Source organism: Megalobrama amblycephala, linkage group LG24 (genome assembly GCF_018812025.1).
Source record: "Megalobrama amblycephala isolate DHTTF-2021 linkage group LG24, ASM1881202v1, whole genome shotgun sequence".
NCBI lineage: Eukaryota > Metazoa > Chordata > Actinopteri > Cypriniformes > Xenocyprididae > Megalobrama > Megalobrama amblycephala.
In genome coordinates this window covers 25,367,073-25,389,279 of record NC_063067.1, presented here as the reverse complement: position 1 = coordinate 25,389,279, position 22,207 = coordinate 25,367,073, and the positions used below count along the sequence as shown (strand labels likewise).

General features: G+C 36.6%; 1 pseudogene; it reads left to right on the top strand.

Annotated features, from left to right (window-relative positions):
* Positions 1–15,143: 15,143 nt before the first annotated feature.
* On the top strand, positions 15,144–17,810 carry LOC125259782 (annotated as a pseudogene).
* Positions 17,811–22,207: the final 4,397 nt, after the last annotated feature.

Below are 22,207 nucleotides of genomic sequence, written 5' to 3'. Positions count from 1 at the left end.
TCTTTCTGATTGTTGCACAGGTCTTCTGTCATTTTATTAAAGATAGTCAGCTAGAAGGAATTCATATTGCTGGTAGAAGCATTTTAATTAGTCAACTTGCGGATGACACAGCCTTATTTTTAGAAAAATTCTAGCCAGGTTCATCAGGCAATTAAAAATATTCAGTTGTTTTCAAATGCTTCAGGTTTGTTTTTGAATATTAAAAAATGTGAAATATTAGCCTTGAAAAACTCCTCCACTGTATCTGTGGATGGTATCCCTGTTAAAGATACTGTTAATTATTTAGGTGTAGCAGTCTCAAAGAATGAAAAAGATAGAGTTTCTCTGAATTATGATCCTGCCTGTAAAAAGATTAAAAGCAAATTTAATCTATGGTTGTTAAGAGACCTCTCCCTTAGAGGAAGAGTTCTTTTGTCGAAGGCAGAAGGAATTTCTAGACTAACCTATATTGCTTCATCTATACATTTAGACAATAAAACTATCAAAACTATTGATCAGATTTTATTTAATTTTCTATGGAAGAATCGTGTACACTATATTCGCAAATCTGTTGTTATGAATTCAATTAAATATGGTGGCCTTGATTTTCTAGATTTCTCTACATTAAATAATACCCTCAAAATTAATTGGTTAAAATTTTGTCTAAAACAACCTTCTTTATGGAATTTTATTCCAAATTTTATTTTTGACCATCTTGGGGGTCTTTCTTTTTTACTAATGTATGATTACAAGATTGACATGTTGCCTGTGAAACTATCTGCCTTTCATGCGCAAGCTTTGTTGGCTTGGAAATTGATCTACAAGCACAACTTCTCTCCACAACGTTACTTTGTTTGGAATAATCGTTGTATTTTGTATAAGCACAAAAGTGTTTTTTTTTAAAAAGTTGGTTTGATAAGGGTATTATTTTAGTTCGTCAGTTGTTTAACACTCAGGGATATCTTATGACATATGACGTATGACATATGACATATGACTTATGATATCTTATGACATATTTTAGTTCGTCAGTTGTTTAACACTCAGGGATATCTTATGACATATGACGAGTTTCTTGTGCATTTCAATTTTCCTGTGACTCCCAAAGAATACTCCCTTGTATTCTCTGCAATCAATTCTGGTATCATTTCTTTATGTAGAGATGTGTTGTCACCGGTTGATATGCCCGTAATTGACCCAACTGATACAGTATGTGGTAAAATCTGTTTTTCACAGTCCAAAAGCAAAAACAAATCTATTCGTTCTCTATTTCTAATGGAGGCTGTTACTAAGTCTTGTTCTACTGTTTATTGGACTAAATTTGTCCAGGACATTGATTGGGTAAGTGTTTGGTTATTACCTCATAAGTTTTTTATTACAAACAAGGTAAAAGAAATTTCTTTTAAGATAATAATACACAAATTCTACCCTGTCAAACATTTCCTTAGTAAGTTTAAGAAAGATATTGATGTTAACTGTTCATTTTGCTCTTTGCATTTAGAAACGGTGCCCCACATTTTTTGGAATTGTAGTCATGTGAAAAAACTTTGGTATGATGTATCTCTGTTTATTAAGAAAAAGGTACTCTTTACTTTTGTTTTGCATTTTGAAAATGTAGTTTTTGGATTTATAAAGTATGATAGCAGGGTGAATAAGGAAGCTTTTGTAATTAATCTGTTAATTTTATTAGTCAAATTTCACATTCATAAGTGTAAGTTTTCTAACAAAAAGCCCCTTTTCTCAGTAGTTCTTAAAGAATTTGAAAAGTACTTGTCCACTATTCAGAATAGTAATAATGGAAAAGCTATAAAGACTGTTTATCTGTGTAATATCTTCAAACTTTTTGAATGATATAAAGGTCTTGTTTTTCTGTGAATGTTTTTTTTTTTTTTTTTTCCCTTCCTGTATTGTGTTCTCTTTGCTCCCCTGGCTCCAAAATATATGTTGTTGTATTTTGTTGTTTAAAGCAATAAAAAAAAAAAAAAATATTCGTTTTTCCGCATATTTTCTTCTTGTCAGAGGTTATAGCAAGCCGATTTCACAAATAGACCCCCACAGTAAAGATAGTTTGCGGTTTGAAATTCAGATTTCTTTTGTTTATAAATCCGCAGTGCGCTGGCTTAGACGTGAATACTATTGCAACATGTCACTCTTCGTGATTTGTGAAATAGGGTTAGGATTTGGTTTGGTTTAGGCATAGTTATGGTTAGTTGCATGTAATACATAATTTATTATACATAATTTATAATTATTACTGGAGTAACTACATGTAACATATGTAACGATGACACTAAAATAAAGTGTAACCTATATTAATTAGCCCTATATAGGTAACACTTTAGTTTGCAGACATTGTTTGCCCAGTCGGTGGAAGAACGTGGTCCCTTATTTACTGCAGGCAAGTGAAAGCGCGGAGCAGCAGACAAAATACTTCTGTTATATCAAAACGCGTTGACAGTTTTTGATTAAATGTTGTTAACTGTATTATAAGTTATAAAATCGTCTACGTAGTTGTGCATGGAAAAAATATAGACTGTCGCTGCCAGAGAGCACGGCCAGGGTAAAGTGAATTATCGTAACTAAATGTTACTTTACCGCTCTATAACCTTTAACCCTGGAAATATTTAAACGTAAGTTTGTCTGTACGTGTGAGTTTACATTTAGACTACGCAGATGGACAATGCCTTCTCCAGCACATACCGGTATTCGGTGTCTTTTGGACATCATAAAATTTAGAAAACTCAGTTTTGGAAAGAAATTGTTGGTGCAATCATGATGCCATGATGTAAAACATTTGAAAAATTATTTTGGTCAAGCTCGGGTAAATAAATGTAACCATTTATTAAACCAAATCAAGTGGTAGATCAAAAATATGTCCACCCTGCTAGAGACAAAAGAACAAGAGTTTAAAATACTTGTGATTCTACTTTATGGATACTGTGAACATTATCTTAGACATCTGGTGTCCCTTTAAAATCATATATATATATATATATATATATATATATATATATATATATATATATACATATATATATATATATATATATATATATATATATATATATATATATATATATATATATATATATATATATATATATATATATATATATATATATATATATATATATATACATACATACATACATACATATATATACAGTATTCAACGTTTGAAATGGATCAAAGCCTTTTATCAAAGTTATCCTAAAACATTCTTCTTAGGACAACTTAGTTCTTTGATAAACTTTTTTTGATCCACTTAAAATGTTGACTATTGTGTAGATGGATGAATTGTACTTAAAAGTACAATATGTAATAATTCTGTCCGCTAGAGGTCGCTAGAAGCCTATTCAAAACAAAGGCGTAACTTGATGACGCCAAGTTTTAGAGCAGAATCTTGGGACATGTGGTCTCCATCTCAACGGACGGTGCAAAAGAATAGAGATTGGAGTCGGGAATAAATCATGTTCATGGATGAGATTATTAACGTTACTGTAGTATGAAGCAGAGCAGGACCGAGTGTTGTGGGAGCTGAACGAGGCTGCTGGAGCTATTGCGCAACACACGCCTCACGAGCAGCAGAACTTTTATTATGACACAGTCGCCGGCGCCGCTTTCGCTCTTCCGGTCATGAGTATGAGGTAACACAGATCTGTTTAACATATTAGATACCATTTGAGTGTGTTGAAAATATAACGTTACTCTGTGCGTTCACTCGACGGCTGCTGCGAGACACTGCGAGACACATCTGATTATGCTATGTTAGCTACTTGACAAAATAGTGTTTTTCTCTGAGGCATGGTAAAGCATGGTAAATCGGAAAAAAAAAAGACTAAACGGGTTGACCTATATAATAACAATTAGTTTTCTGTCTATAAATATATCAAACCAGTTGTTCCCTTGTCTATTAAAACATGTCAATATTTTAAAGCGTCTTTGGTGTTTCCATGGTTTCTACAAAATAAAACCGGAAACCGAGGGTAACGAGGGTATGACGCAATTGACAGGCGGCGACTCACACGTCCCGGAGCATTGGTTAAAATTGCAATTTTCTCACGAATTTACATAGTTGGAAACATTTGGGATATTGTAAGTACTCAAGTGAACAAAATATATAACACTGGCCTAGTGATATTTGGATATTTTACTGCAAAAATATTACATATTGCACCTTTAAGCTACTTTCTCACAAACGTACATTTTACATTTTCAGATACAAAATGCCTAAAAGGTGTTTTTGTTCACTTTTTTAAAGTAGGTTCTATTACATTATTGATACTCCAATAAATTTTCAGTCACTAAATTATTAGTATTTTTTTTGTTGTTGTTTTGTGTTTTTTTTGTGTGTGTGCTTTTTTTATGAAATTATTGTAAAAAATAATAATAATAATTTTGAATTGCTTTCAATTCTGCATAAATGTTGTGTAAAATAAATAATTTTGCTTTGTGTGCATAGAAATGCTGTCTAAAAAGGTGGGCAAACAGCTGGGTCACCCCACGTATTCTTTAACTGGATGGTTGGTGACCAAGTTCTTTAAATGGCACAATCAGATTTTGGAGGAAAATGCAGTGAAATTGAGCAACATACAACCCAACGAACACGGTGCTGGAGCTGGGTCACGGGCCGGGCTTCGGTCTGCAGGCGGCCTCGCGGCTCCTCACGGGCCCGAGAGGAAAACTGATCGGTGTGGACTACTCAAAATACATACATCAGATGGCCAGTGAGCGCATGAAGGAGCAGATCTCCAGAGGAAAGGCTGTGTTGTATTACAGTGATTTGATACATGTATTTAAAATACGGCAAAATACATGTATTTTGTATTTTAAAGCCGATAGAGTATTTAAATACATTTAAGAAAACACTGAGACCGACAGTTGGGTGTTGTTTTCACAAGGACCAGACACACCTGTTGGCAACTCAATAGTGAGGATGTGCTGTAAAAGTAGCTGCTGTGTTTGATTACTTCTGGTTAGGGATGGGTGATATCATATGACAATATCGTTTATCTGAATTTTTCTAAATTATTTTCATAGATAGGACTTTGCGCTTTCTCTTTAGCTTTGTGCAGCAACAGCAATCCACAGAGTGATGAAACCAGGTGAGATTACAAAAACTTGAGTGATTCAGTAAAATCTAAACCAGAAACAAAAGCCTATTTTTTCATCTTTCATAAACATTTGTGATTATGGTTGCATTTTGTAAAGTGTTACTATAAAAGTGAATAACAGTTTTCTCTTAATCTTATTAAGCAAAACAGTAAGGTTTCTTTGTTAAATTAGTTAATGCAGATTTCAACTAACAATGAGACTATTTTTATTAACTAAATAAAGATTATAAATTAGCAAATATATTGTTGTTATTTTTGGTTAATACTTAATGTTAATAAATGAGACATTGAATATAAATGTAATATTCAAATTCGTTGTTATCTCTGTAGCTATCTCTGTTGGTTAAAGGGTTAGTTGACCCAAAATTGAGAAAAAAAAAATAAAAAAAAAACGACACGTAAAATGTTGTCAATTACTCACCCACATGTCGTGCATAACTCATAAGTCTTTTGTTCATCTTCAAAACAAATCTAAGATTTCCATTCTTCCACTGACATTCCACGCAACTACCTCATTGTCAAAAAAAGTTTATAAAGAAATCGTAAAACTAATCCAATATGAATCGAGAGGTTTAGTCCAAATTTTCTGAAGAGACATGCTGGCTTTATATGATGAGAGAATTTAGGCTTTTATTCACATATGAACATTGATCAGTGAACATAAACAGAAGCTAAACCATTCTTTGACAGCCAAGAACAAACCACATTGCTTCTTGTGGAAACTGAAACCTGCTGTGTAACACGAGAATGACCCTCATTGGTTCTTGCGGAAGCTCAGAAGTGCTGTGTAACACACAAGAATGAACCTCATTGGTTCTTGTGGAAGCTTAAACGTGCTGTGTAACACAAGAATTAACCTCACTGGTTCTTGCTGAAGCTCAAATGTGCTGCGTAACATGTGAGAATGAACCTCACTGGTACTTGCTGAAGCTCAAATGTGCTGCGTAACATGTGAGAATGAACCTCACTGGTTCTTGCAGAAGCTCAAAAGTACTGCTTAACACGAGAATGAACCTCACTGGTTCTTGCAGAAACTCAAACGTGCTGCGTAACATGAGAATGAACCTCACTGGTTCTTGCAGAAGCTCAAAAATACTGCTTAACATGAGAATGAACCTCACTGGTTCTTGTAGAAATGCGAACGTGCTGCGTAACACACGAGAATAAACCTCATTGGTTCTTAAAGCTCAAACATGCTGCTTAACGTGAGAATGAACCTGAATGTGCCCATCAGTCCACAGTAAGCAGGTTTTTAAATAGCACTACTGTGAAACTGACCACACCAAACATACAGTAGTGGCCAAAAGTGATGTGCAGAGCGTTTTTTTTTTTTTTTTTAAATGACTCTACAAGATTGCTTAAACCATCAAAATATGAGGAAACATTTTTATATTTATATTTTTTTTAATTATTTTAAAATATCAGGGAAGAACAAAACACTAAACTTAGTGAAGGTATTTATCTGGCAAAATTATTTGGCAAAAAATGGAAAACTACAGCTACAAGATTTTAGAAAAACAAAAAAGCATACAATGACAGCAACATAATCAGTTATTAATATTCCATTGGTCCTCTCTTGTTTTTGCATGTGTTTGTAATTTATTTGTATGACAGCCTGGCCTAAAATGATGTCTGCACAATTTGGCATGTTTCATTGTGTTATCACAAATAAAACAACTAACTCCAAGCACAACTATGCAATATGCTTTAAAAAAAAAAAAAAAAAAACTTTTGACGCATTTTAAAAATATTTGAATAAAGGGTGAATATGTACAATTTTCCTAGGCCAAACATCACTTTTGGCCACTACTGTATGTCAGTTTATAAGGCAAAAGCAAGCCACTTTTATGAGGATTTCAGACTTCCCTGGAGTTGTTGGAACCACTGATGATAGAACTCATGTTCGGATCATTGCTGCAACTGTAAATGATGAGACTTTTCAATAGAAAATGATTACAGAACATCCACACTAATCTGTGATAATTGCACAATGCAAGTCAATTTTTTAAAGTTTCAGTGTCTTAATTAAAAGATTTTACTAATTACATTAAATGATTGGTGTCATGCAGCTGTGACTTCACCCTTGCAGGCTCACTATTGGCTGATTCAGCGAATGAGGGTGGCCATTTTGGGTTGACACCCCAGTTAGCACTTAAAGGGATAGTTCACCCAAAAATGAAAATTATTCTATGATTTACTCACCCTCAAGCCATCCTAGGTGACAAAATTCTTCTTTCAGACGAACAACATCAGAGATATATTTAAAAATACCCTTAGTCCTCCAAGCTTTATAATGGTTGTGAATTGCTGCCCAAATTTTGAAGAAAAAAAAAAAGTGCATCCATCCATCCAAAAAAAAAATAAAAAAAAAAATACATATGACTCCAGGGGGGTAAATTAAGGCCTTTTAAAGCAAATCAATGCGTTTGTATAAGACAACTATCCTTATTTAAAACTTTATAAAGTAAAATAATGAGCTTCCGGTGCGACAGCCATACGCATTCGAACATGCATCCAAAAAGCATTAACTTCCGCAATGTAGTAAACAATGCCATGGCATACTACGCCTTCTTCTTTTGCTGTTTTAGACTTCTAATTAGTGACCTGCACTTTGTTTGGCTCTCTCCTCTGAGGCCTCCGCATTCATCGTGTCACTTTTTTTTTTTTTGTTAAAATGATAGTACCAGCATAACAATTGCAGTGAAAACGCTAATTTGAATGATGAAAAGGTTTTGCTTTTGTGACAGCATGTACAGTAGTTCACACGTTTGTGCAAACCTGATGATTCATGTGAACATGATTTGAAAACTTTGGCACTAAATTTAAGACCCACTGTATGTCCCAATGTTTTGACCCACTGTTTTGACCCAATATTTAATAACCAAAACAATGTGCAAATTATTTTCTGTTACTTCAGGTGGAATTATGGTTACGACTCTCAGACTAGACAGTGTGATCAAAGCTGCATCAATGGGAGTGCTCACTGGAGACAAATGGCGTCCTGAGGTCTACATGGAAGCACTGCAGTCCTCCGGATTCACAGATGTCCGAATGGAGAATAAAAAAGAGAGAAACATCACGTTTCAAGATGTTTTTGCCACTGCCTTGAGAATAACATTCCTGTGTAATATACTGATATGTAATAAGACATTAGGTTACACTTTATTTTACAGTACGATTTACTTACTGTGTACTTACCCAAGGAAGTACTGGTAATATAAGGTAACTACATGGGTTAAGATTACGTTTAGGGGTAGATTCAGGGTTAGTACATAGTTAAAATACAGTTATTGTAATTGCTATAATAAGTACATAGTATGTTGTCGTGGAAACTTCTCAATACGTTTAAGCCGTGTTTCCACCGAAATTACCCGGAACAATTTATCCCAGAAACTTTTTTCCCTAGACCTATTGCTAGCTGCGTTTCCATAGTGGTCTAAAGCAAAGAGTATAGAACCCAAGAGGCGACACTGATAATTTTTGGGTAACAGCCACTAGATGGCGCTCCGGTAGCGTGGCCGCCATTATGGGGTGAAAATACTAACTGGACCATAGAATCCTTAGGCACATCTTACGCACCCAAAATCGGCGAATTTCACTGCCAAATCAGAAGCGCAATAGAACATTTTTTTAAATTGAGTCACAAGTAAATTGTATGGCTCCTATGGTAAATGTTGTATTGTCTTATATATGTTTTATTTGACCGGTTATGGAATCCAACCAATCATCCATCTGAGGTAACGTAGTTATAGCTTACTTTGAGTATTTCCATTTTATGCAACTTTACACATTTATTAATAGTAAATTAATAATTAATACATTTAAGATCATCATGTTTGCAGCAAACAATATATTTCAGACCTAGTGGAGTAATAGTAATAATAGTATCACTAGGTTTGAATTGAAATATATATATTGTATATTTTAATGGATCACACAAACATAATGATCTTATAATACATGATGCCTTGCTGTGTCCGTTATCGCATAATTCCCACTTTTGGAGACTTTTGCTTTAACATACAACACTGCAAAAACAAGCTGTTATTTTCTGTTATATATTTATAGTCCAACATTCCCAATTTTTCTGATGCATGTCCTTAATTTAATTTCATATGTTGGTATTAATTCAGTGTTTATAATGCTAATACTTGAACTTCAAAGAATTTTAACCCAAACTGTCTGGGTTTCTAGAGAGCAAAGTTTTTGTGAAAAAAGTGGAAGACTTAAACACAAAGTCTGTAAAATAAACTGTTAAAAGTATTTGATGATCACTAGTGAATAACTAGTGTAGTATTTTGTTCTGTGTTGTCCTCATTCAGGTTGGATTTCAGCTTTAATGTACTTTTTTTTTTTTTTTTTAACAAAACAGCTGATATTGCCATAGAAACTAGTGGACTGCCGACTCGCTTTCACCACAAAATGGCGGAAATGCAGGGCTGCTGCTGGGCGCCGGTGTTGCAATGGAACGTTCTATTGAGTGTCGCTTCTTGTTAGTGTATATTCTTTGTCTAAAGTACCATGAAGATAGTCCGTTGACGTAGGACTGCACACGACTTTCCAGTTCCCGCTGGATTTCGTCCCTCCGCATATAAGCTTAATAAAGCCTGAACCTCATCGTCAAGTCCATCGGTCGTATTTTTTAAACTCCATTGTTGATTCGAATAGCAAACAACTGTTACTGCACACACCGCAACAGACTTTAAAAAATGGTTGAAATAAAATGCTGTGTGAACTCAACCAATCAGAATGTTTAGTGCCCAGTCCCACCCCGGAACTTTGAAAAAGTACATGCCAAAGTACAAGCAGGTACTTGGCTGAATCCCAAATGGCGCACTTTCAGTCTTGTGGACTTACCATGGCTGCCGAGCGCACTTCAGCTGAGCCTGCAAGTCTGCAAGCTACGCAGAGGACTTTACCCGGCAGTCAAAGTGGCATTACGTCATTCAAGTGTGGACTCAGAGGAAGACCGTAAGGATTTAGGGTGTTATTTGGGATCGGGCCTTTCTGAGGGTGAATTTTTTTTACCTGGAACTTCATTTAGACCCTGGTTCCTGCAGTCGAAACACACCGAATACCAGTAAGTAAAAGTAGTAAACGTGGCTTTAGTACGTCTATTCCTCACTACCTCAATAACACTTGAGCGGTTACTTTTGTTGTAACTTTAAAGGTGATTTTCTCAATATTTAGATTTTTTTTTTTTTTTTTTTGCACCCCCAGATTCCAGATTTTCAAATAGTGGCCAAATATTGTCCTATTCTAACAAACCATCCATAAATGGAAAGCTTATTTATTCAGCTTTCAGATGATGTATAAATTTAAAAATTGACACTTATGACTTATGATGGTTTTATGGTCCAGGGTCACATTTAAATCTTACAGCTTGAGTAAAAATCAATGTCACTCAAGTCTTCTTCACTGTGATTTGTTCTGGTGATTAGTTTGTAATGATCTAATCATTTGACTGTTAGTTCTACTGTTAGTTCTAGCACTTTTTAGGTAAGTTTACATGGTCTTTGACCTGAGCATCCTTAGTCTGCATTTTCTGTACATTTCATGTTGAAAATACCCTTTTGACCAAATCTGAGACCAGTACATAAAACATTTTCATCACAATGTACATGCGGAACATGACTAAAATAAAGTGCTAACCAAGATATGTGCCTTGCCAAACTTTAACAGGATTGATTCTACTCCAGTTTGTTGTTGAAATATAAACATTTAAAGGTGCTACAGAGGATGTTTTGTTTTATACATTTTTGCAATATTACTTGAAACTGTCTTACTAACTGATAAAAGACTATTTATTAGGTGCACTGAAAGGAATAATATTAATATACATCATCTGTGCACGAGGTAGGGCCTTAAAAACATCAGCCAATCGTTTACGCGATTGGCCCTCTGGCTTGTCAATCACTGCCATTATGTTCCTTGTGAGAGACGTGCGTGGATTGGCCCTCTGGCTTGTCAATCACTGCCATGACATTGTGAGAAGACGTGCGCGGCTGCGCGCTCCAGTAACTTTCCACACTCCACAGGTGCCGCATGCAATGTTTTTGTCAGGAGACAGGAGTAACAACTGCAGATTATGAGTTACCTGCGGTGAGTCCGACATAATGAATCCACTAACACGACACAGCGAATGCCGGTGGTAAACACTCATGTTCCAATACTCGTGCATGAGTTTTGGGAGGCGTTCCCTCCAAATGAGCTGTGAAGGAGGGGGTTGTTCTTACGCATGCGCTCATTTCAAAAACTCACTAACAGTCTTTGGTTTCTCAGTCGACGAAAAGATTCTCTGTAGCACCTTTAAACAACAGTGGCTTTAATGAAAACTTCTTTTCATGACAACTTTATTCAAACATTCATTAAATAATGAAGTCAACAGGTTAGGTAAAAATATAATATGTAGGCCTGTAGTGCATAGTTAGCAAAATACTCTTTTCTTGAGTTTTTTTCTTTTTTTTTCTACACTGACTAACGAACTGTGGACATTGAATATGGCTTTCTGAAACATTGTCATGCCGTATTAAGGAGCGGCAAAACGGCATTATTTGAATTTTGTAATAAAACTGACAATTTGAAAACTGAGACTTGGGCTACATTCACACTGCTATTGTAACACACAAGATCTGTTTGTTTTTTTTTCTTCTCCTTTGGCTGTTCACTATTTTGAATGTGGCCAATATCAGAGCACAGTGTGAATGGCCTGCATAAGCATACTGAAGTAGGCATATGTTCATTTAACCCATTATTCTGCCCTCACAATGGCGTCTCTCTTCCCAAAGTTAGACAGATAGGTAAACTCTTTCCAACACGTAGGCTTGTGGGAGAATGCTGCTTTATTTCACACCACGATGAATATGTTGAAACAGAGTGAAACTACAGAGAGGAGATGTAAACATAATAAAACAACTACGTTATCTCCAACAACATAACACTAATATGAATTCATTGTATATAATTCTTAAAATGGCTAACATTACACATTACACAGCTTTATAACTAGTAAATTTAACAAATTGAATACAAATTGATCACAAAACTTACAGACAATGCTTTCTACAGAGGATCACAAAATGAATGGCTTGCTTCAAGTTTCTTCTGTGTTGTACTAACTTTAACTGATGCAATTAACTGAATTTAACTGTCATGGAATGTTACTATGGCAACTATTTTTTAAAAGAAGCTACTATGTATTGGTATTGTAATCATCATTAAATTAATGATCCAGAACACCCATGTAAGCTGTTCCCTTGGAATGTACACCCCAGAATAAAATGTTAAAAAACAAATGTAATTTTTCTCACGTTATTTATTGTTTTAATAATTTTATATAAATTCATTATTTATTTATTTTTTACATAGGTTTAAACAAAAAATACAGTAACATTAATGTAAAATAGCTTTAATTTCATGTAAAAAAAAAAAAGAAAAAAAAAGCTCCACATTTCTTATTTTCATTAATCGAAGATAACATGGTTTCGTGTAAGATTTTTTCCATCTGTTGGAAAAATAGACCTTTAAAAGTAAAAAGAAATGTCACTTTCACCAGTAAATGGCTACAGAGCTCCACTTTTTATTTGCTATTTACTATGCTATTTGGCATGCTTTTTGACTAACTGAAAGACATCTTTCCATAAGTTGGAGTCATATCTACATATTATTAAATCACAATTATAACAATAAAATCACTTTTTGTCCAGGTTTAGCATTTTTTTGTTGTCCTAAAATAAGTTTTTTTACTGACATTTTTAATGACCACAGTGAGTCAGGACTTCGGTTTAACATCTCATCCAAAGGACGGCAGATCAAGAGCCTTCCTTTCTCTGTCAACGAACGAGGAATTCACATCTTAAATGCAGGGAAATAGTCAAGGCTGACAGAGATGATTTCAGAATTAGAGACAACACATCCAAACTTTAATTGAGGATAGTAAGAATGCAAGGGCTGTAGATACTGTTTTGGATGCGACTAGCTTTAGCGAACCCCATATATTGTTTGGTTCTGGCTGTAGAGCACATGCAGCAGGGCAACTGGGTGACTGTGAGACAGCATAGTCGCGGGACAAAACACCGCTTTTCCGTTCCACTCAGTGACGCACCCACTGAGAATCCTTAGCCAGTCGAAGATCATTAATATTAATATTAAAGTGGTGTGTGAACTCACAAGTATGAATGTCAGACACTATAATTTGCTTTGGCCCCCTCCCTGTTCACCGGAGTGATGAGATACCTAGCAGACTGTCATTACTCAATGGCTGGCTGTCTTAAGTGGTGTCTGCGGAATTATATAGGGTTCATATTTTTGCTTTGTGGCAGGGCGCATTATCCTGAAAGAGGCCACAGCCACCAGGGAATACCGTTTTTCATTAAGGGTGTACATGGTCTGCATCAATGCTTAGGTAGGTTGTATGTGTCAGGACCCAAGGTTTCCCAGCAGAACGAATGCCCAAAGCATCACATTGCTTCTGCTGGCTTGCCTTCTTCCCATAGTGCATCCTGGTGCCATGTGTTTCCCAAGGAAATTGACGCACACGCACCTGGCCATCCACGTGATGTAGAAGAAAACGTGAATTATCAGACCAGGCCACCCTCTTCCATTGCTCCGTGGTCCAGTTCTGATGCTCACGTGCCCACTGTTGGTGCTTTCGGCGGTGGACACTGTCTTATTTTCTAACAAGAAAATCATGCGCGAGTCTATCACTTGCAGGAACTTAGTTAAATGACATCTGTCAATAGCTGCCATCATACTAACACACTCTCCACACAGCCGAAGCTCCTCCCCCTGTCATTACGCAATCCACCTATTACCAAATTATTACGAATATCATCTTCCTTTTTCCAAAAACATATTTTTTTCCCTTTCTTACTATATTGCAACAACCTTTTTAGCATGAACGTTACAAGTTATGAGTACTGTTTTTTTTATCTTACAGCTTACCAATGTTAATACACACAAGTTTCAAAACTCTGTATCTCTGTGTCTACATAAATATTTGTGTCCTCTAATGCAACTCTGCATCATCAGATTTGAGCTCTGTTTTTACAGGTTTGCATGAGAGAGCATCAGCAGTCCACAAACTCTTCCCTGGAACATGCTCCACTGAATAGGAGTACTGTACCTCATCAGTCTCATTCTGAAACTTTGGATTCTAGGAGGTAAGGAGTCCAACAACTATGTTCCCAGCAGGCTGGTGAGGGGTTTATGATCCTTTTCCATCTTGAACTCTTTCCCAATAAGGAAATCTTTGAAGCTTTCACATGCCCATGTCAGACTTAGCTCTTCCTTCTCGACTTGAGCATACCGCTGCTCCACCAAAGAAAGAGAGCGTGAGGCATATGCTACAGGTCTCCACTCATTTTCCCATTTCTACAATTGAACAGCTCCCAATCCAAATGATGAACCATCCGCAGACACTTTGATGTCTTTTTCAAGATCATACATTGCTAACACAGAAGTAGATGCAAGTTCTTCTTTTAACTCCTTGAAAGCTTGGTCCTGCTCTGATCCCCAGACCCAGTGATTTCTCTTTGACAATAAATCTCTAAGTGGTCTATCTTTCTCAGCAAGTTGTGGTATAAATTTGCCCAACTGATTCACCATCCCTAGGTCTGATTCCATCAGCTGACGAGTTAAGGGAATTTGCTAAAATCCAGAGTTTGCATCAAGCTTACTGAAAATCTTGGCCCCTGCCAACATACCAAGACTTCCACAGATGGCAGTATGTATTTCTCTCTACATACTGCTTCATTCAACTGAAAGGCTTTTGAAATTTTTTTTGTTTGCATTTCTTATCTTCTTATGTCGCTAGTTACCAATAGCAAAAGATAGTAACATAATGGCATTTTAGGCTTTTATGATTCAAGAAGCACACCGTCAAGTGTGGTAGTGTAACAGGATTTTTTTTCTTTCTTTTTTTAGATAAATGAACATTTCTTTGTAAACCAGCAATGCTGTGTAATGTAAGCCAACATTAGAAAAAATCCCTCAAACAATATAAAACACTAGGGTTTGTAAAACATTTCAGCAACATCTCTTACATGTGAAATGGTGCAACAACAAGCACGAGTGCTTCCTGAACATGAGAACCCCCCCTCCACAGTCCCTCTTGTAGACCAGCCAGAAGTTTGCAATGGACAGATCAAGGATGAATCCAAAGAGGGGAATGTAACATCTCCTTGACTTGGCTGAGGTCTTGTACAAGTGTACCAGCATGTCAGAAAGATCTATCCCACCCATATGCTCAGTGTAATCAGGGATGAGTGATGGACACAGGATAGTCATCTTTTCCTTGGACTTACATGGAAGCTTTGTAGAGGATGTGCTTGTTGAGGGACATCTTCTTCATCCAGGGACTCAACTGTTGCCAGCTACCTCTTCTTGGACGGGGTCTTGGGTCAGAGTCTTGGGGGTTTTCTGGTACAAGGGCCTGCAGAGTTCTTGTACCATAGAAACTGTTGACATCCATCTAGTAATTGTAAAAAAAAAAACAACAACAAGCAAATAAATAAATAAATAATCTCTTACAATTTTAGTAATGTTAGTACACCAGCATTTGTCATTTAAGAAGTAACTGCCTCTGATAATTATGATTTCCACACATTAATTCTATGAATTCATTATATTTACTTCAAAAAATATCCAAAAGTGGCAAAAAATACATTCTTAAGAAATTATTTCAGTATATTCATGAATAAATAACAATAGCTAAGAATAGATAATAATTTATATTTCTCAGCAAATAGTCAATTCTGACTGCAGAAATGGATGATCTGAAAACATTAGCTTAGCTTTTCTACGTTTACCATAAAGTGACAAATCAACCATTTGGTTAGCACGTTTTTGAAAAAATTATTAAAAACATAGTTTTTTCATGGCACCAAGTAACATAATTTTGTAAAGTTAGGGCTCTTACAGTGCAAAATTTCACCAAGAACAGTTTACATGTTTTCTTTGTTTCTGACATCCATGTAAAGCTGGTGCACACTGTATGATTTTGGCCATAATTTGGTTGTCTGAGACAAATTTTGAGAATCCTAAAAGATTCCTATAATCCTAGGCAAAAATCTGTAGTCTTTGATCGCTACTTTGACATGTTCACCGACAGCTGTGATCAAATTTTACCTCCGACGAAATTCTGGCAGTGTCAGAAGATTTGGCGCACAGTCCTGCAGTGTGACTTCTCCTACAACAAACATCAAATTGTCTTCGTTTTTCAAGATAAGCCGTGATCAAAATTAACGCTAGAGATTTATTTGTTAGCCATCATTTCAGTCCCGCGTGTAATGCAGCTCACTGTCACCGAATGTGCGTGGGTTTATGATGTAAAACTCCGGACAAGTTTTCAAGTGCAAGTCCATTTTTAATGCGTCTTGACTGTCGTGCAGTCTGACATATAGGACAACTGAGATCCCACAGTGTGACATGAGGATCATGTTCGTAAAGTCTGACAAGCAACAATGGTATCGGTGCATCCCTACTTCTAACACATCAACTTTGAGGACAAAATGTTCACTTTCTGCCTAATATATCCCACCCACTAACAGGTGCCGTGATGAAGAGATAAAACCACACACACACATATATATATTGAGAACCGTGTTTGTTTTCAAACATATTATTTTTTACTTTAATAAGGTTCTGCATTTGGATATATTTTTAGACATTAAGTTAAATAGTCACCAAGTTTCCTACCATTCCGATTACGTAAACAATTTTAAAAATCAAAACAAAAAAAATTTCGGTCTTAAATGACTGAAATCTACCAGAGGTTTAACTGAACTTAGCATCATTGTGCAGTTTTATTAAATTGATTTTTAGACATGTTTTAGACATGTTTTAGACACTTTTCTCATGTTTGAATGTAACCGTTTGAGCCTCTGAAGATGCGTTTCCTGACACCCATCTATCACCCCAACATTGCAATGCAGGACGCATTTGTTTTGATGCTCTGAAATTGCCACCAAAGGTAAAGACTAAACAAATAATTCAACCAAAACCTTTAATATAAATCTAGTGTAAATTATATATGTTTTGCAAAACATAATTTTTTATATTTTTTTGTATGACACTTCTAGTCATTTTAACAGTTACTGATGGCCGAACCGAACCCTGACAACCCACTCATGGCTGATATAGTGAGTTTAAACTACTGTATGTTCCCTCCATTTTAAAGGTCAAGCGTGTAACTTATGGAATTGAAATCTGTTTGTTTGAACAGCCTGACATAACATTGACTGAACGAATGGTTTAAGTTGAGAATTAGCTGTTTGTTCAAACAATGACTTTGTTTTTGTGCTGCTTTCATGACTTCATGAGGTGTTCTGACTTTCTTTGCTCTCACATTCCTCTTGGAAATTAATGGAGCGTCTTACATACTTTCCAGTCTTCAAAATTTAAATACAACAAACCACTGTATCTAGAGAAGGCAAAGAAATGGACGGCTGAACATGCAATCCAGAAGAACAAGGTACGATTTTTGCTTTAAAGGGCTGTCGAGTTTCATACACTGACATTACACATATGAGCCACTTGGAGGAGCCATTGTTTTTTTATTCTTTACTCTGTTTACTCTGTTTCAGTTCTCTCTTGTGTTTGAAGGGTTGTGTGGAGATAAAAGAAAAGACTTCTACAGAGAATAAAAATTGCAATGAAAACTGCAAAAAGAGAGAAGCGCAGGAGAATTTAGAGAATACCAAGAAAGTATGCATATAGTAGGTTTATATTTTACAAATGACTTATACATAATGATTTTAAGTTGATTATCTTTGTGGTTTGATTATTTTGTCTTGTTTACTGTTGAATGTGGATGTAAAAAGTATAGCCTATTTAAAGTTACACTAAATGTGCATCCTTCTGAATTGTTCATTAGTCCTCAATACATTATAGCATCTGTTGTAGAATGTAAACATTTAAAAACTTGAGATTTAAATGTGAACAGGAGTATGTTGATATAAACATTCAGAATATTAGTGTTGCACATTAGTGTTGCTAGGTAAAACTTTATAGCGCTGTTGCTGGATTATTTCTGAAAATGCATAACATGCTTGTTCAGTCGACATGAAAATGTTGATAGACTTTTCTTCCATGTTGTGACGTATTGCCTAGTGAAATGGCTTTTTTAAACGTAACAAAAAATGTAGGGCGGGGCTTGATATTGTCTATGGGAAATCGATTGGATGGTTGGATGTGTATAGTTTGCTATAGACAAATCCGGCGAAACACGGAAGTAAAGCAGCGCCGCCATTACTGCGTGCCTTGCTGCTAAGGAAGTAGCAGAAGTAGCGTGTTGGTCCCGTAGGCTGTAGCAGATGTTAGCTATATAGTTTTTTAGTACCTATGCTGTCCAGTGATGCCGGGCAGAGCGTGTTGTGTGGCTGGTTGTTTTAACAACAGCACAAAACTACAAGCCTGGAATAAAACCGTTTGTGTAATCCACGAAGCTTTGTTGCACATTGACTGCCCATGTTTACGGCCATACGGATTGCACAGAGTTCCTGGTCGAGCGGAGGACCAAGATGTGCGTCAAAAGTGGATGAAACACATAACCGAGATGGCTCATCGCATGCCAGATGATTAATAAAATAATCTTGAATACCTATAAGAACATGTATTTTATTGCTACAACTGGTCCTGGCTAAGGCCATCCTTAAAAATATTTTGGTTTGCCCTAACAGCCAAAAAAATAAAAAATGGTCGGTAGGTCGTAAAAAATGTAAAAAACTTTTTTTTATTGCATCACATTAAGTGTATTGTGATTGTCAAAACATTTTAGTAACTAAGCTGAATTTTATTAGGTTTAGTGACGTTACAATGTTTACATGGTAGGCTACAATTTCTGGTAAGTTACACTTTTTTTATTATTTTTATTCAATTATTATTATTATTTAATTATTATTGTGATTTGATTTAATATTGACTCATTTGGATAAATATTAACTAGGCTACACAAGGTAGGCATTAATTTTTCTCAAGAAAAAAACAACTCACCTAACTTAATGCTGTAAACATACAGAGAGCCCTATCAGCTGGCAGTATTATTTAAAAATAACAATTTAAATATAATGCATTTTTTATTATAATAACAACTTTATTTAATGATATAAGTAAAAATATAATAAAGATGTAATACAGTACACATATCAGCCAAAACAGGTTCTGTGTGAGGGGCTGCTAGCTGACAGCGTTCGGTCATTTCTGAGAGATTTACCTCAGACGAAGGTAAGTGTGAATACATAAATCCATTTTGAAAAACATGTTTACAAGAACATAACATTATACGTCGTTTGGTGTTGTAATATTTTTTAATCTGTATTTCTAGCATGTCACATTTACAAGCACCAAAACGGTATTTATTGTTTGAATTTCGTAATAAAATTGACAGAATCTGAGAGCTGAGATTTTTTTCTATCATAAGTAACCTGCTCTGTCTAGTCTGTCGGTCTCTGTGTCCTCTTCGCGATTTTTCTGTGCGTGAGAAAATGGATGTGTGGCGTGAGAGCGTGTGAAAAGCGTCAATTGCGTGTGTCTCACATTTTATTGCATTTGTATTAGCTGTTTGAAGAGTAAAAAAAAATCCGTGGGTCTTAACGCAATTACAATCGGCAAGTCGGTCGGACTAAAAGGGGAAAAAATAATTAATTGGGTCGGTCCTAAATTGAAATCGGGTTATGGCAAACAAGAATATTTTTAAGGATGGCCTAATAATTATTTGAAACTTAAGCTTGTGAACATATTAGCAACACAGCTAGTAATGACAGCGTTCGGTTTTATTGTTGTCATCAATTAATACACTTCTTAATTACATTACATTACATTTTTACATTATTACATTATGTTGTCAATAAATTACCTTTATCGGTAAGTTTTGGCCACTGCCTGACATCATCTACCAATGTTCCCTTTCACCAGAGATTTTCTTTAATGAGCAGGATGAACTTTAATTTAAATGTCATTAGAGGGCACCGGCAAGTGTCACACCGTCACACTTCGCAGGCACGCAGTAATGGCGGCAGGCAAGATGGCGGCGCCCATAGAGTTCGCGGCGGATTTGTGTATAGAGGGTATGCACGTGACGTCACCGTCGACCGTTATGACTGCGGTCACGCCCGCAAAGTGGCAAAAGACTGAGCCGGTGAATTGGTTTTTAGCGTGAATGACGCGAAAAACACACAAAACACATCCAAAACGGGAAAGAGCTTTGTGATTGACTGTACAAATAGCTTTGACACAAAACCTGAGGTATATATTTAAAGACTACCAAAAGCTACAGAAAAAAAGAAGCAAATGGATCACTGCAATTCACAGAAAGAGCTGGACCATGCAGGCAGAGAAACATGTTTTGCAGTTATCATTTTGTATCAAATTGTTGGATTTTGAGGTAAAATCATACCATATATTGTACTGTTATATATTATGTTGACAACTCATCAATTAAATATTTTCCATCTTATATTCTGCATAATTGGGTGTTTTTAAATAAACAACACTGACAAAAACTATACTATAAAACTATATATGTTTTAGGGCTGAACAATATGACGATATAACATTGATAAGTGATTATGTGGATTTAAACCTACCTATATTGTAGTTATATAAAATATTCACAGGAAGATTTGCTTTATGTATATCCCCGCCGTCGAAATAAGGCACATATAAATGTCAGGAAACACGACTCCTGCATGTCAATATCCATGGATTAGGTTTATTTGACAAGTTGTAAGGAACACATTCAATTCCAACCTTAAGTGTAATTTCTTAGTTTTACTCGCGTTTTCGCAGTTTCCCCTATTAAATCGTCTCGGGTTACTGGCGTAACCTATGTTCTCTGAATAGGGAACGAAACGCTGCGTAGCTATGACGCAATGGGAACGCCCTCTAGGTGTGCCGATTGTCTGAAGCCCGTATAGAATCACGCCAACTCATTGGCTGATGGCGCGGGCACTGCCCCGACGCTCTTACGTCGCCATCCTATACTGATGAATACACCATCTGCTCCTCAGATTTCTCTGCCGAAAAAGCCACTTGCTGGCAGCGCGAGGAGCTTGGCAGCGGACGCAGCATCTCGTTCCCTATTCAGAGAACAGTAACCCAAAACGTTCTCTTTCAAAGGTTTACTTGACGCTGCGTAGCTATGATGCAATGGGAACGATATACCAAACACACCAAGCTAAAGCACTGCCGTATCTGGCACAATGAAAAACCAGATAGCAACCATGGCCAGTTCAAACAAACAGAACCTGGGAACCCGGAGCCATATCGAGATCCAAACTATAAAATTTAACAAACGTGTGCAGGGAGGACCATCCTGCCGCTACACAAATGTCCTCCAGGAGGACCCCTCTAAAAAGAGCTTGAGAGGAAGCCACACTTCTGGTGGAATGTGCCCGAACGCTGAGAGGGGAAGACAGACCACGCACCTCATATGCCAGCGAAATAGCCTCCGTAACCCAGTGAGAAATTCTCTGCTTTGATGCGGCAAGCCCGTGGCAGCCAGCACCAAAACATACAAAAAGCTGGTTCGTTCTTCTCCAACCGCTACAGCGATCTACGTAAGACTTCAGAGCTCAGACAGGGCAGAGCAAGTGAAGTTTTTCATCCTCGTCAGAGGCGAAGGGAGGAGGATGAAATGAGTGAAGGGTGATAACTTGAGAGTGAAATGGTGTAGACAGGACTTTGGACACATATCCTGGCCTGGGACTTAAGGTTACCTTAACTAGACCAGGGGCAAAGTCCATACACGCCTTGCTAACAGAGAGAGTTTGCAAATCCCCCACTAGCTTTAAAGAAGTTAGAGCCAACAAAAGAGCAACCTTATGAGTGAGAATTCGTTCTGGAGCTGACTCCAAGGGCTCAAAAGGAGCCTCCATTAAGCCCTTCAGGACGACTGACAGATCCCAAGAGGGAATTCTAGGGGGGCGTGCTGGCTTCAGGCGCTGAACCCCACGCATAAATGCCGAGACCAACCTATGTTTGACCAGGGGAATTTCATCTGACTCCCTTCAAGCAGCAACGGTTGTGATATAAACTCTCAAGGTGATGATACACGGGGCAACTTTTTGAGCAATGTTGCCGGGCAATGTTGCCGAGCAACGTTGCTTGGGCACTTT